We start from the raw sequence: 14,717 nt of genomic DNA on the forward strand, positions 1-14,717 counted from the left end.
ATAACTCAAAGAAAAGCAACTGCTTAATTTTATGATAAAAATATATTAGCTGTCAAAAAACGCTCTGGGGTACATAGCTTTAAAATTGGGGGTTGGGTATGGGTAATAATTTTGAAGGCTAAAGGCTCGACTTCGACAAGAATAAATCATCTAAGCTCTGTTAATTCTTCAGCGTTTGTTTGTATCCTGTTTTTATTGGAAACAGCCTCCAAACGCTACTTTAAGAGGCCCCACTCAGACCGGAAATTCCAACACATCCTTTTCTCCAGTGCTTTGAGGTCTGCACAGCTGCTGGGGCATCTCACAACAGGGGCCTGGTGCCCAGCTGAGCGTCACTCTTTTCGCCTTCAGAATAGAAATCCAAGAAACTTGAAAGGGGCCTGAAAATCTAAAGCGGTCGCAGGTGCCACTGTTACTCCAGAAATGGTCGGAATCCCTCTTTCCACTCGAAATGGCCTTGGCCTGCGTGGCCACCAAGCTCGGAGCGGGACGCTGAGTTGCTGGGAAATTGTCCAGGAGCAAGAGCTGCCTGTCAAGGATCTTTGCGAGGGCTCTGGAGCTCAGACTTGTCTCCTCCAACACACACACACACCCCTGCACCTGCTAAACCTGGGTTGCATCTCAGGCCTTGTGTGTTTCGTGTGTAAAAAGAACCACTCGCCAAGCTTGTTGAACTTGAGAATCCTTGGGCTGTGGGAGGGGCAGCGAGTGAGCGCCAGGAGCCCGAGGCGCGGCCGGATGAGAAGAGCCGCGGACCGAGCCTGGCTGAGAAGGAAATCCTTGGAATTCTTCCCGGAGCAAGAGCGGCGGGAACTGGGAGGGAAAGTCATTTTCGGCCGAGGGCGATCTCCTATCTCCTATTGAAGGGCATCTTTCTCCAACATCTCCCAGCAACACTCCACCGGGGATGAGGTGAATTGATTTCTGTTGAAAGTAACTTTCTGGAAAGAAGAAAAAATGGAAACTCCTGATGACATCTGACTGACACCCCGAATATCCTCGCGCTCGTTGTCGAAGACCAGATCAGTAGCAGAAATGACCTCGTGGACACCTTTCCCCCATTCATTAAATTAAATGACCGAGAATCTAGCAAGCTGTGCGGGCCCCGCGGCTGCCAGAGGAACGAAGACAGCATAGTCCTCACCCTCAAGAACAAGAAAGAGAAACACATTCAGTTCATGATAATAAACTGACAAAGGAAAGCAGCAGACATTCACACCTCCAGGCGTCGTCAGGGGAGCGCCGAGAAGGAGCACCTCCCGAGTCCTTAGGAATCCGGATCTGCCGGAGATTTCCTTCCGTCCGGGATGGAGAGGAATCCTCCTGTCGGGAGCCAGGACCAAATCCAGCGGCCATGCCTGCTGGAGGGTCAATTTAGAATCTGCCCATTCGGAAGTAAAGCTCGGACGACCAGCTTCTCCTTCCAGATCCTTCTCGAGGTGGGAAGAAAGAAGCCTCTGTTGTGGATGTTCCTCTGTGTTTTCTCGGGGCGGAATCGATGAGCGAGAGAAAGTCGGCTTTCCACCGAAGAGGCGAAGTTCATTTACCGGAGGCAGAAACTTTTCTCCTTGTCTTTTTCTTTTCGCCTAGTGCAGAAAAGGGGAAATGGAAAGCAAGAATAGAGTCTTGAAGAAACAGTATGACTTGATCTTGGTAAAAAGAAGTTAAACGAAAAAGTCTCCTTTCGAAAGGGGCAAGAAAGATCTTTAATTTTAAACACAATGTGAACACGCTTTTTCCCTTCTGAATGAAAGGTGGGGCTCGCCTCGTGGCCGGTTAGCTCAGTCGGTTAGAGCGTGGTGCTAATAACGCCAAGGTCGCGGGTTCGATCCCCGTACGGGCCAAGGAAGTGTGATTTTTTTTTAATAAAAATTAGTTTTATTCAGTCATCTTACACATTGGAAATAACCTCTCCGATATAAAATTAGGATTAAACGTCGACTTCATTTCTTAATCCTCAGCAGTGACGCTTATCTTAGTCTCCCTCTTCAAGGCAAGAAAAAGTAAAAAAAAAAAAAAAAACAATTTGTGGAAAAAGTGGCATAAAACCTTCAGAAAGAAATTTTAGTAAATTATGGTATGAGAGTAGAGGTGGCATTGGAGATGTGTGTCTGATGGCCCCTGAGCCTCTGAGCGCCCAGATTTCCTTGTGCTTTTCCCAGAATCCAGTCCACCCAGGCTCCGTGTGGCTCTTACATGCTTCATCTACCTGATTGTCTCCTGGTCCTCTGCGCTGCCTTTTCAACACTATTGAAGTCGCTATTGCTTATTGCTAAAATAATCACCATTGCAGATTTTCCTCCCCAGCCCCCCATTTAAATTATTAGTCAGCTTTTACCAGACAACAGATTTTTTTTTTTCTTCTGGATCTCTCCGCCCATGAACAGCTCTGAACAAAAAGTAGGCATTCGGTAAATATTTGTGGGGTGAACATATGAAGCCTCACCATCAAAGTGTGTTTTCAAACTTTGGGATGTTGTTTGCCAAATTTGGTTAATACACTTACAAAGGAACCAAAGCCCACCAAAATCACCATTTATGACAACACATTGTGATTGTACAGGCCACGTTACTGTATAGAATACAGAAGAATTTCAGAAATGAAAAAACAATGACGAATATAACCCCAGCAAAAAATGAAATTTAGATGTATCAGATTTGACAAAGGGGTACTTTCAAAGGATGAGGAAACCAGCCCTCAATACTTGAAATACAAAGTCAAAGCTCATTTAAGGAGAGAGCTGTGTTGGTGAAGCACAGTTCCTTTGAGAGAGCCCATGAATGACGTTCTTTGGGGGAAAAAGTTTAGAGTTGCAAGGACTTTCAGAGGCTGAGTGGGTTCACTGACAGAATCTATGGAAGTCTGGTTATTTGGGAGAGAATGCTGTTGTTTGGTTGACGCTCAAAGTCATGTTTATTGACGTGAGTTCATCCCTGGCTGGCTGACTGTCAGAAGGAAAGGGTTGGCAGTGGTTGGATGTCATGCAAAAGTATGTTCACAGAATGGCTTTATCATTGATAGCCTGAACTGGTTTAGAATCTATTCTGGTGGCTACGGTTATCATGGCTACAGAACAATCAGTCTTGTCCTAAGTTTGTGATTGGTTTATGTTCTCAACATTTTACTGTGATCTACAAGTAAAATCATTTCTTTCTTTCTTTTCTTCTTTTCTATCTCTTTCTTTCTTCCTTTTTTCTTTCTTTCAATGTCCAAGTAATGTATAATAAAAACACCGTTTTTATCTCTGAGCCTCTCAATCAGTCTTAGGCACTTTAACTTTCAGTTCAGTGATGGGCTGAATAGCAGAGATGGAGTAAGGACAGCGTGAGGGATGGGTGAGTCTTAGGGATGTTGTAACTGGCAGATGGATCATGATCATGGCTGGGGTGATGATGGAATTGGGGTAACAAACTGGAATATGTGGAGCACATACTTGGGTAATAAAAAAGATGATTTTTATTTTGATCTTTCTGCATCAAATCAACCAGAAATAATTAGCTGCTGGTGGTGGGTTTATTCCCTTAATGATCCCATTCCTTCTCCCTTCCCTGCTGTTTTTCACGTGACCTTGGAGTACCTTCCCACTCTCTCTGGGCTGAGCGCTGCAACTTACTTGGGCCAAAGAGATATTAGCAAACTTGACAAAGGAGATTCTTGAATAAGCCCTTTGCTCTTTCTGTTTGCTTGTTTTTACTGATGTTTTAGTTTTTCGTCTGATTTTTAAAGTAGTCTTTATTTTTTAGAGCAGCTTTAAGTTCACATCAAAATTTCCTGGAAAGTTCTCACAAACCCCCACCCCGGCTACACACATTCTCTTCCACTATCAACATCCTAAATCAGAATGATACATTTGTTACAACTGATGAACCTACTGTGGCACAGCATTATCCTCCAAAGCCCATAGTTTCCATGAGGTTTCACACTTGATGTTGTACATTCTATAGGTTTTGACCAACATATGATGCCATATGTCTACCATTATAGTATCATACAGAATAGTTTCACTGCCCTAAAAATCCTCTGTGCTCTATTTATCCCTCTCTCCCTCTTAAACCCTGGCAACTTCTGATCTTTTTACTGTCTCCGTGGTTTTGCCTTTTTCAGATGTCATATAGTTGAACCGTACAGTATTTAGCCTTTTTGGATTGGCTCATTTCACTTAGTGATATGCATTTAATGTTCCTACATATATTTTCATGGCTTCATAGCTCATTCTTTTAAATCACTGAATTCCATTGTCTGGATTTACCACACTTTATTTATCTACTCACCTACTGAGAGACATCTTGGTTGCTTCCAAATTTTGGCAATTATGAATAAAACGGCTATAAACATCTGTGTGCAGGTTTTTCTGTGGATGTATGTTTTCACCTCATTGGCTAAATACCAAGGAACTGGATTGCTGGATCATATGGTTGTTAATGGTGTTTTTGGTTGTGTAAGAAACTGCAAACTGTCTTCCAAAGTGGTTGTACCATTTTGCATTCTCACCAGCAATACATGGGAGTTACTGTTGCTGCTCATCTTCCTCAACATTTAGCGTCGTCAGTGTTTTAGATTTTGGCTACCCTAATAGGTGTGTGGTGATAAATTCACTGTTGTTTTAATTTGCATTTTCTTAATGATGTATAGTGTTGACCATCTTTTCATATGCTTATTTGTCATCTGTACATCTTCTTTAGTAAAGTGTCTGCTGAGGTCTTTGGCCCATTTTTTAATCAGGTTGCTCATATTCTTGTTGTTGAGTTTTAAGAGCTCTTTGTATATTTTGGATAACAGTCCTCTATCAGTTATATCTCATGCAAATGTTTTCTCCCAGTCAGTGGCTTGTCTTCTCATTCTCTTGACAGTGTCTTTCACAGAGCAGAAGTTTTTATTTTAGAGAAGTCCAGCTTATTGATTTTTTTTATGGCTTGTGCCTTTGGCCTTGTATCTAAAAAGCCATCACTAGACTCAATGGTCATCTAGATTTTCTCCTATGTCACCTTCTAGGAATTTTATAGATTTGTGTTTCATATTTAGGTCTATGATCCATTTTGAGTTAATTTTTGAGAAGGGTGTCAGGTCCATGTCTAGATTTACTTTTTTTGCTTGTGGATGTGCAATTGTTCAAGCACTATTTGTTCAAAAGGCTGTCCTTTATCCATTGTATTGCTTTTTCTTGTTTGTCATAGATCAATTGATTGTATTTGTGTGGATCTATTTCTGGGCTCCCTATTCTGTTCCATTGATCCATGTATTTATTGTTTTGCCTGCACCACAGTATCTTGAGTACTGTAGCTTTATAAAATAAGTAAGTAAGTCAAGTAGTGTTAGACCCCTGACTTTGTTCTTCTCTTTCAATATTGTGTTGACTATTCTGGGTCTTTTCCCTCTCCATATAAACTTTAGAATCAGTTTGTCAATATCCACAAAATAACATGCTGGGATTTCCATTGAGATTGTGTTGAATTTGTAGATCAAGTTGGGAAGAACTGATATGTTGTCAATATTGAGTCTTTCTATTCATGAACATGGAATATCTCTCCATTTGTTTAGTTCTTTGATTTCTTTCATTGGAGTTTTGTAATTTCCCTCATATAGATCTTATACAACTTTTGTTAGATTTATACCTATTTCATTTTAGGGGATGCTAATGTAAATCTTATTGTGTTTTTAATTTCAATGCTCATTGCTGGTATATAGGAAAGTTGTTGACTTTTGTATATTAACCTGGTATCCCACAACATTGCTATAATTGCTTATGTACTCGTTACAGGAGGGGAGCTTGTTTTCCCCTGACTGCTTTTGCCCTGAACCATTCTCATGAGAACTTGCCTGGGTTTGGCATGCCAGAAAATAAATAATGTATGGAGATTAGCTGATTGTCTGTTGTTCACCAGACATGTGAGTCAGCCCAGCTGGAACATAAACAGTCTGGTCAATTCCAACCTATATTAGTAAACCATAGACTAGCATGCTAACTAGATTCTAATTGCTTTTAAGCTTGAATTTGGATGGTTTGTCAAGCAGTATATTTGTGGCAATAGATAACTGATATGTACATTAAAATATCATTCATTTTACTCCAGCAGAATTAGCCTCTTCGCTATTCTTCAAATATACAAAGTGAATGCCACATCAGGGCCTTTGTGGGCACTATATCCTACATCTGGAATAACTTTACCTGGATATTCCCGTGACTCATTCATTTTCTTCCTTCAGATTTTTGCTCAAATGTCGCCAATACCCCATTTAGAATTTGAAAATAAAAACTCACCCCTAATCCTTCCAAGATTAATTGTTCTCCTTAACATTTATGCTCATATCATCTAGCATTATATTTGCAACTCAACTGTTCAAATAATTCTGTAAAACTGCCACTAGAAAGGAAAGAGATTTCTGTCTATTTTGTTCACAGCTGTTGTCCCAGTGACTAGTGCAGTATCTGACTTATAGTATACTCAAATACAATGAGTGATTAAGTTCTTATTTGTCTAAAGCAAAGAGGACACATACTTGAAGAGAGGATCGGAGAGAGAAGCCAACATCACCTTAGATCTGGCCCTCCAGAGATGTTGGGCCAGTAGAACAAAAATGGCACATTTCCCTTTTCTGGAAGTTCAAAGGAGGACCCACTTGGTGTTAGTTTTCTCCATCTCCAGTCTCTTTCCATATCTAGAACCTAGGTGGAGTGGGAGTTACCCAATTAGGGTTTTGGGGATAAGGTCACCTATACTCCAGCTAGAAGAGTCTCTAAATTTAACAAGATCTATAGAGGGTCTAGATTATCTTGAACCTACTCAAGGGCAGTAGTTCGTTGATCTATATGCTGGCAAATCTGGAATTAATGTGAATGAATAAGTCTCTCAGTGTCATTTTCTCTTTGAATCTATTACGTCTCATCTGTCTACAGTCTGATTATCTTTACTTTTTCCAGTTCCAATTTACCCCCTAAAAAATCCATATGGACCACATATCTAAATAATCGAACCACTTTTGGGGCAGAGATTTTTACTGAGGATCAGGTTAGAGGTCTTCTTACAGGTTGCTTGCCAGCCCATGGATTGACTGCCTTTAAGAGCTCTGACCCAGTCATTTATGGCCAGACTTTGGGTGTCAGCATTACATGTTAGAAAATATGGCCACCCTCCAAAAGCATATGGCACTTTTGTGATCCAGGCTGACAGTGGAGCAGCATTTATTAAATGAAACTAATGACATGGGAAGCTAGTGGACTGCCAAATCTCTTACTCCAAAGTAGATATCTCGTGATCCCTTCCATCATTTTAAATTCCATATTTTAAATTTTAGGATAGTTCTAGAAACAGTCTTCATGTATCTTTGTCTTGAAAAGAGAAAATAACATAAAAGACAAACATGCAATTAAAATCTATTTGTGACATGTTGCTACCACAGGACTTTGTGGAAAATTCTTCTGTTTCTTCATGGGGAGGAATTTTCTTGTATTCCTATCAGTATTACTAATGACTAAAAGAAAGTTTTATCTTCATTGACTAGAACAATCTTCTCCTGACTATTGGATTAATCTCATGAATCTCATATTCAAATATACTGTTTGACTCCTATCTTAAAAAGGCCCCAACAGTTTCCTCTAGCTACTGCCCTCTTTCTCAGACGACCTCATACAAAATCTCTAGAGAAATACACAGATTTACTATCTGTAGTTTCTTTCCTCTTATTTTTCTTCAAGCTCACTACATTCAGGTTTTTTGGCACCACCACTTCCTGGAAACTTCTGGTCAGGATCACCAGTAACCTCTAAATGTCTAAAATTAATGATCTCTTCGAAGTTGTTGGCTTCTCAGGGGCCATGGGTACATTATGCTTCTTAAAACATTTTCTTCTTTTGTCTTCCAAGACACTGCTGTCCTGATTGTCTTTCTATCTCCCTGACTTCTCCTTCTCAACATCCTTTGCTTCCCCTCTTCTCACTTTTTTATAATGGGATGTCTCAGGGCTTGGTCCTTTGACCTCTTCTTTATACACACTCACTACCTGGTGATTTCATCTGTTTTCATAGCTTAAATAACATTTATGTGACTACAACTCACAAATGTATATCTGCAGTCTAGACCACTCCATTAAACTCCAGGCTTGTATATTCAACCATTCCTTAGCATTACACTTGATCGTTTTATACTAGGCATCTAAAAGTTAGCACGTGTGAAACAGAACTCCCATTGTTTCCCTAATAATACTGCTACATCCAGTCTTCTCCATTTCAGTTAATAGCAACTCCATTCTTCCACTTTTCAGCAAAACACCTCAAAGTGATCAATGATTCTACTTTCTCTTACTCCTCACATCCATTTTCTCAGGAATTTCTCTTGAATTATCTTTAATATGTATCTAGACTGTGACTCCTCCTCACCAACTCAATAGGACCATCCTGTCCAAGCCATGGTTACTTCTGATTGGTAGCCTGATGAGACGGACTTAATAGATCTCCTTGAGTCCATTCTTTTCTCCATACAGAACATTCTCCAGAGAACTGGCAGAGGAGCCCTCTTAAAACACTCAGGTCAAATAAAGTTACTTCCCTGCTTAAAATCCAACGTCTCCTCATTTTATCAGAGTAAAGGCCAAAGTCCTTTAAGAAATAAGGTTCCACTTGATCTGTCCTATTCATTCTGTTACCTCTCTGCCTACACGAATTAGTCTCCCTGGGTTTTCTCTGCTGCAGTTACAGTTGGCTTCTTTATCCTCCTTGCGTACATCAACCACACCCCTGTCTTAAGGGTATTCACTCTGTTCCTGCCCACAACAGGTGGAGACCTCGGCTCCTTCATTGGAAGTGCAGAATCTTCTCCAACGCAAAGGAAAGGATATAGCGCAATTACTTGTTGAACTGGCAAAGAAGCAAGCTTCAGCACTGGTCTTGTTTCATAATTCTTGTAATTGAGATTGCTGGGCTGCAAAAGGAGCGCGAAGATTGAGACTTGTCGGAAATGTAAACAGATTAATCGTTGGTGGAAAGGCAGACAGATTGAGGGAGCAAAACCCTGGCTTTGAGGAAAGAGATGCCAGTTGTTTCCGCCTGGTTTCGAACCAGGGACCTTTCGCGTGTTAGGCGAACGTGATAACCACTACACTACGGAAACTCCCCTGACTTTTTCTCTTACATTCCTGAATTAGTTAAAATGAATCGTAAATTTATCCTTTCCTTCCAGATATATTCTTACTTGAGGCACTGTTTTCCCTTCTCCACTTTCCAATTCTTAGAATCAACGACATCTAAACTCAGTAATTCATAGTCAAGCAAATGCTACTTCCAGAGCCCCAGTTACTTTACAAGCATCAGGCAGAGAAATCTTAGGGTGGCTTCTGGGAAATTTTATTTCAAGAAATTTCTTGATAGGTTCTACGCGCATTTCTGTGCTTGTAAGACGCTATGATCTTCATCTCTCGATGACTGAAGATTATCCTTTAGAAACTAGAACCGACTGGCTGAGCTCAGGGGACTTCCTCGGCAATGTAGGGAGAGACTGAGGGGCAGAGGGCAGAGTGGCGGACTGTGCCCAGCTGTCTGCCAGGAGAAGGTGGTGTGGGTGGCTAGGAAATTTGTGAAAGTGAAATCCAGAGAGTAAGTCCAGTAGACGTCAAATGAACAGCTCTCTTCTGTTCTGCATCACTCATGTTTACTGCTCTGGAACATGTCAACTCGATGTGTGATGTACGTTAACTTCTTATAACAGGAAGACGATTTTTGTGATTTACCTAACTCTCCTTTGTTATTCACATTTCAACCATCCTAGGTCGCTGTTCTTACCGCGGACACTGAAAGCGATCTGCCTTCTATTAGGTTCTAAGGCTGAGGCCCTGTAAAGGGGCTCAGCTGCTAAAAAGTGCTTGTCCCCAAACTAGTCGTGAGAAACTAGTCACAGGACCAAGGTTTCCGGGCCTTTAAGAAAGATCCCCGACTGGCTCCCTCTGGTGGCAGCTAAAACGTGACCTGATGGAAATACTGTGAGTAGCGAAGGAGAGAGGCGTGGTTCTCACTGGCACAATCCTAGGCCAACATTTTTTTGCTTTGAGATCAGATCAGTAAGATAAAGAGCTACTAGGATAACGCATATGTGTGTTTGTTAACCTTTCTCAGCAATTTGGTTTGATGTGTATTTTAAAGAAACTATTAAATAGCCCGGTCCCATTCTGCTCACTGGAGGCATCTGATGCCCTAAAGGAACTGACAAACTAGAAGGAGGGAAAGGGGACCTAAGCTGATTATAATGATAAATTTGCACATAGTAATTTAGTTACAATGAGAATACGGCATGGAACAACAACTAGAAAAGTCACAGTTTTCTCACATGAGCTCGGAAAAGAAACATCCCCTCCAGGCTTAATGGTCAGGAAACACTTGCTAGCGGAAATGATGTGACTTAGTTAATGGAAAAAAAAATATGAGGTGGTTGAAGAGCTTTGAATGGAGAGGGGCTTCTTGCATTGGGGTGAACATGGGACTGAGGGTGAATGCGGTGTGAGGAGCTCCAATTGTAGGTTTGAATCAGAGTGAAACCTCACTTATTACTTTTCCTCATGGAAATTTATTCACTGACTGTAAGTAAAATAACATGTACTCGATCAGGGAGATAAAGGAAGCCCTCCACAGGATGGAATTTAGATTTAATTCGGATGTGATGGGTGGGAAAGAATTGACTGTTTAAAGAGGAACACGACATTTTCCATTTTGATCCAAAGACCTCTTGGCTTTTATATAAACAATGAATGAAGGAGACCAATATTTTATGATAAATGTTTCTAGCATTCGTAACATTTGGAAGAACTGTGCAGTGAACACCACATGCATATTTACTTGTTGGAGACTGGTCCTCAGCTTTCTTTGCTGAGCACTTCTGTGCAAAAGGCAATGTTTCCCTGACAATATCCCTTGCCCCTGGGATGAATCTGTTGCTTGGCACTGCTTCCAGAGCAATCTCTGAGAGCCTTAGCCTTTGTGAAGAGTTGGGGGGGGGGGGAGGTCACTGAAAAGCCATCTTTCCAGGGCAGGTTGGGCTCGCTTTCTTTTGAGCACCTAGGATTGTTCTTCTCTGTTGTCTAAGGGACAAATGGCCTCATAGGCTCTTTTCTTTTTGAAGCTGAATTGCCTGAAGAATTAAAATCTTATCAGACAGGACGTCAACTTGATTGTACTTTTCCTTATGCTGGTAGCCTGTCAGGATCTTAGTAGTAAGAGTCAGACATCCATTTGTATCACTCCTAAATTAGACGTTTTCCTGAGGTTGAAAACAAAGACAGGGGCGGTGTTCAGGCAAATGTGTACAACAAGAAATAAAGAGCCTAGATGGGTTTGGGAAGTTTAAAATCAAGGTAGAAAGCAATTATTCATTAGGACCAATTACCAGGAAGCAAATATATACATGTATATATGTACACTTATGTGTAGATTTACATTTTCCACACTATATATTCATTATAGTTTCATGCACATATTGGCAGCTTCCTCATGCCTAAATATTTCAACTTAGCTTTGTGAACAGTATCTAGGGGACCAAATTTCACCAATCCTATAAAGGGGAGTTGATAAAAAAAAGTTCTGCTAAGCGTGGTTACAATTTTCATCAAAGAAAGGCATACTTAGTCAGCAACTATTATTTGCTTGAAACTAAAACATAAGTTCCATGAGGAAAAGGATATTTTGTCTGTTGTCTTCATTACCTTCATCCCAACTACTTAAAAATCTCTGGCTTATAATAGGAATTCAATTAATATTCCAAAAGAGTGGGTGGATGGATAAATTAATGAATGAATAAAAAAGGACCAGGTAAAAATCAGGAATTCAGTTTTGGACATCTAAACTTACTTTTTCCTAATGTATTCTAACTGATGGGCCTTTTAAACTTGTACCCAGTGAGATGCTTGTAAGGTTACTTAGCACTTAAAATATCCTCCTTACTTGAGCTTGTGATGAGACTGTCCATGGAGCTGTTAACTGAAGCCAATTTGTTGTTGGCTTCCTGCTGTTTCTACTGTCTGTCCCTGTCATCCTCAGGAAGGACATTGGGTCTTAGTGTAGTGGTTATCACTTGTGTGTTACACGCAGAGGCCCTAGTTTTTTTCCCCACTAGATTCAAAGTAAACCAAGCACTGATCCCTCTTTCCTGGGTTTTTATTTCATAACAGCGAGATCAAGAAGTTGTTTCACAATCGTTCCCATCCAAGATGATTCCTGTTCCAGTGGACTGCAGGGTTCTGAGATCACATTCACATTTGCATTTCCTCATTTCTTTCTGGCTGACTTAAGGAGCCACCTAAAAGCATTTTCAACAAAGCCTGAGTGCCTATAATTGCCAAATATTGTCAGAACACAGAATTAATGGTTAATCTTGGGGACTATTGTGGAAGCTATAGAGATATGGCATGCTGCCAGCTTCAGCCAACAAAGAGGAGCCTAGGGACTCAGATGGCCTGAGCAGGCCTTAAATACTGCTCCAGCAGAGAAATTAATGCTCAGGAATAAAAGATAGTCTCATTTATGACTCCTAAAAGTGGAGCTCATATGGGTCCTCTCCTTTAGCTCCATATTCTAAGGAGTTGGAGCAGCAGGGGAGGGAGGATGGTGGTAACCGAGCCAGCATTTCTCAGAACTCGGGAGGAGTGATCGGAAACAGCAACAGCTTGCCAATGAAGTTCTGATCATGTCCTGAATGTGCCATTTGTTGCTTCAGCTTAACCTCATTACATAGAAATGGTCAGTGGTGAAATGAGAGACAGGAAAATTTGGCATAAAAATTCATTTCTAGCCTCTTTAGTGTTTTGATTCCAAATAAATGGTGGTGCACCATCACCACCTACTATTTTACTAATCCTTGGGGTCTCACAGTCAGTCAGAGATGGGCCTAATTATAATTATGGCAAATTAAGCACAGCATTTGCTTTCTCTCTATCTCAAACTACACCATAGGAAATATTAGGGTTCTTGAAGGCATAAATGCACAAGGACAAACATGAGAAAGTGGAGAGCAGCAGCAAGATTTTGAAGACCAGAGAGCAGAATGATTAGTATAATAAACGAAAAATGTTCATTGTGTTAAATATCTTTTCTAAAACTTTATTTTTAAAGTTCACACGTGTTGTTCCATGTACGTCTACTCTATCACATCTCCTAGATGCACAATATTCAATATTTTGCATTTACCACACTTGCCTATCTACTGTCCAATGATGGCATCAAGTTTGAATCTGGTTCTGAAAAACCCAAAATAATGCTGCAGTTAGCATACACATATGATACAACCTGTGCCTTTGTGAGAATTGTGTGTGTAGGGGGGATCATACACACCTAGGAGCAGAATATCTGGAACATTGGGTATGAATAATCCTAGCTTGGTTAAAAAATGTTAGATTTCTCTTCAGAATGGCTGCGTTGAATAAACTCCCATAGGCAGGACATGAGGGGTATTATATCCGATTCCTGCATAATTGACACATGCAGCTTTCTAATTCTGCCAACTTAATGTAGGTAGAATAGTATCTCATTTTATTTTGACTTCTTATACATTATTAATAATATTAATGATTTAAAGTCTTTGTTAATCTTTTCAGATTCTTCTTCTGTATCTTGGCTCCGATAGGTATCCTGTCCCTGTTCTTTACCCATTTTTTATTGTGCTTTCTGTCTGATTTTGCTGATTTTCACGGCTTCTTACTGTATTATATAGATTAAGTTGTCATTTTTGAACTTTTCAAATATCTTCCACTTTTGTCATCCCTGTCTATTTACTTTTCCATTGTGGCGGTCGTTGAACATATCTTTAATATGGATGAAATAAACTATACTAATGTTTTGCTTTACTGTTTGTGCTTTTACAGCTTTTTTTTTAAAGTTCTTTTCTGCCCTTTAGGTCATAAAGATATTTTTCTATATATATTTATATTAATCTGTATTGGTTACATTTATGTATTTACACTTTCTAGATAAATATATTTTATAAACACCACAGATGATTTTACTCTATGCTAAGAGTCATAACAGAGTAATATAATAACTCCCATGTCTGCCAATGCCCGGGAACTCCTTTGTCTGATATGCCTTTTCTTGCCCCTGTTACTCGCTCCTCCCAATCCAGCTCTAGCCTAAGCACTGACAAGCCTGGACTTCCTTCAATGTGCAAAGGCAAGAATTTCTCATGCCATCTCTTCGCTCACTGCACAGAGATCTAAAAGGCCAGAGACAGAGCCCTGAGCTGGATGGACCAATGAAGCGAGTGACATGTTCCTTTCTCATGTTCCTTTCCCATGGAGGTATTAGAGGGCACACGTTTGTGAACTTAGTAAGCTCTGTGCATTACCAACAAGAGCCAGATTCCTGAGGAATCATTGATTTTAAGCCTGGGGAGAGTTGTCCTCGGACCTTTTAAGCTTGTGTGATACAGCTGATACAGGCGTCTCACGTTGCAATTCTTCCCCCTGGTAACCAAAATGATGGAGAAGAATCTATCTATTTATTTATCTTGGTGGCTCTAAATAGATGTTTTATGATGTTTATAAATTGATTCTTCTCCAAACCCTAGTTCAGGATTTAATTTCATCTCTGTTTCCAGGAGACTTCACAGACTTTCAACATAAACCCCTAAACACCGATCTGGGACCTGCCTGAATGAGTTCTTAAACAACCCACTAACCTATCCCTGCAGTGTCTGGCAGGGTCTCACTGAAGTGGTAGATTATGTGCACCTGGCTCGTGCCTAGC

At 40.4% G+C, this 14,717-nt stretch overlaps 2 non-coding genes across 2 annotated transcripts; one reads left to right on the plus strand and one right to left on the minus strand.

Moving 5' to 3' along the window:
- Positions 1-1,770: 1,770 nt before the first annotated feature.
- TRNAI-AAU (transfer RNA isoleucine (anticodon AAU)) lies at positions 1,771-1,844 on the plus strand. The gene has a single exon. It is a non-coding gene; the product is annotated as a tRNA-Ile (tRNA).
- A 7,188-nt stretch (positions 1,845-9,032) lies between these two features.
- On the minus strand, positions 9,033-9,105 carry TRNAV-AAC (transfer RNA valine (anticodon AAC)). The gene has a single exon. It is a non-coding gene; the product is annotated as a tRNA-Val (tRNA).
- Positions 9,106-14,717: the final 5,612 nt, after the last annotated feature.

The sequence above is a fragment of the Equus caballus genome, chromosome 20 (genome assembly GCF_041296265.1).
Source record: "Equus caballus isolate H_3958 breed thoroughbred chromosome 20, TB-T2T, whole genome shotgun sequence".
In the NCBI taxonomy this organism is placed as follows: domain Eukaryota; kingdom Metazoa; phylum Chordata; class Mammalia; order Perissodactyla; family Equidae; genus Equus; species Equus caballus.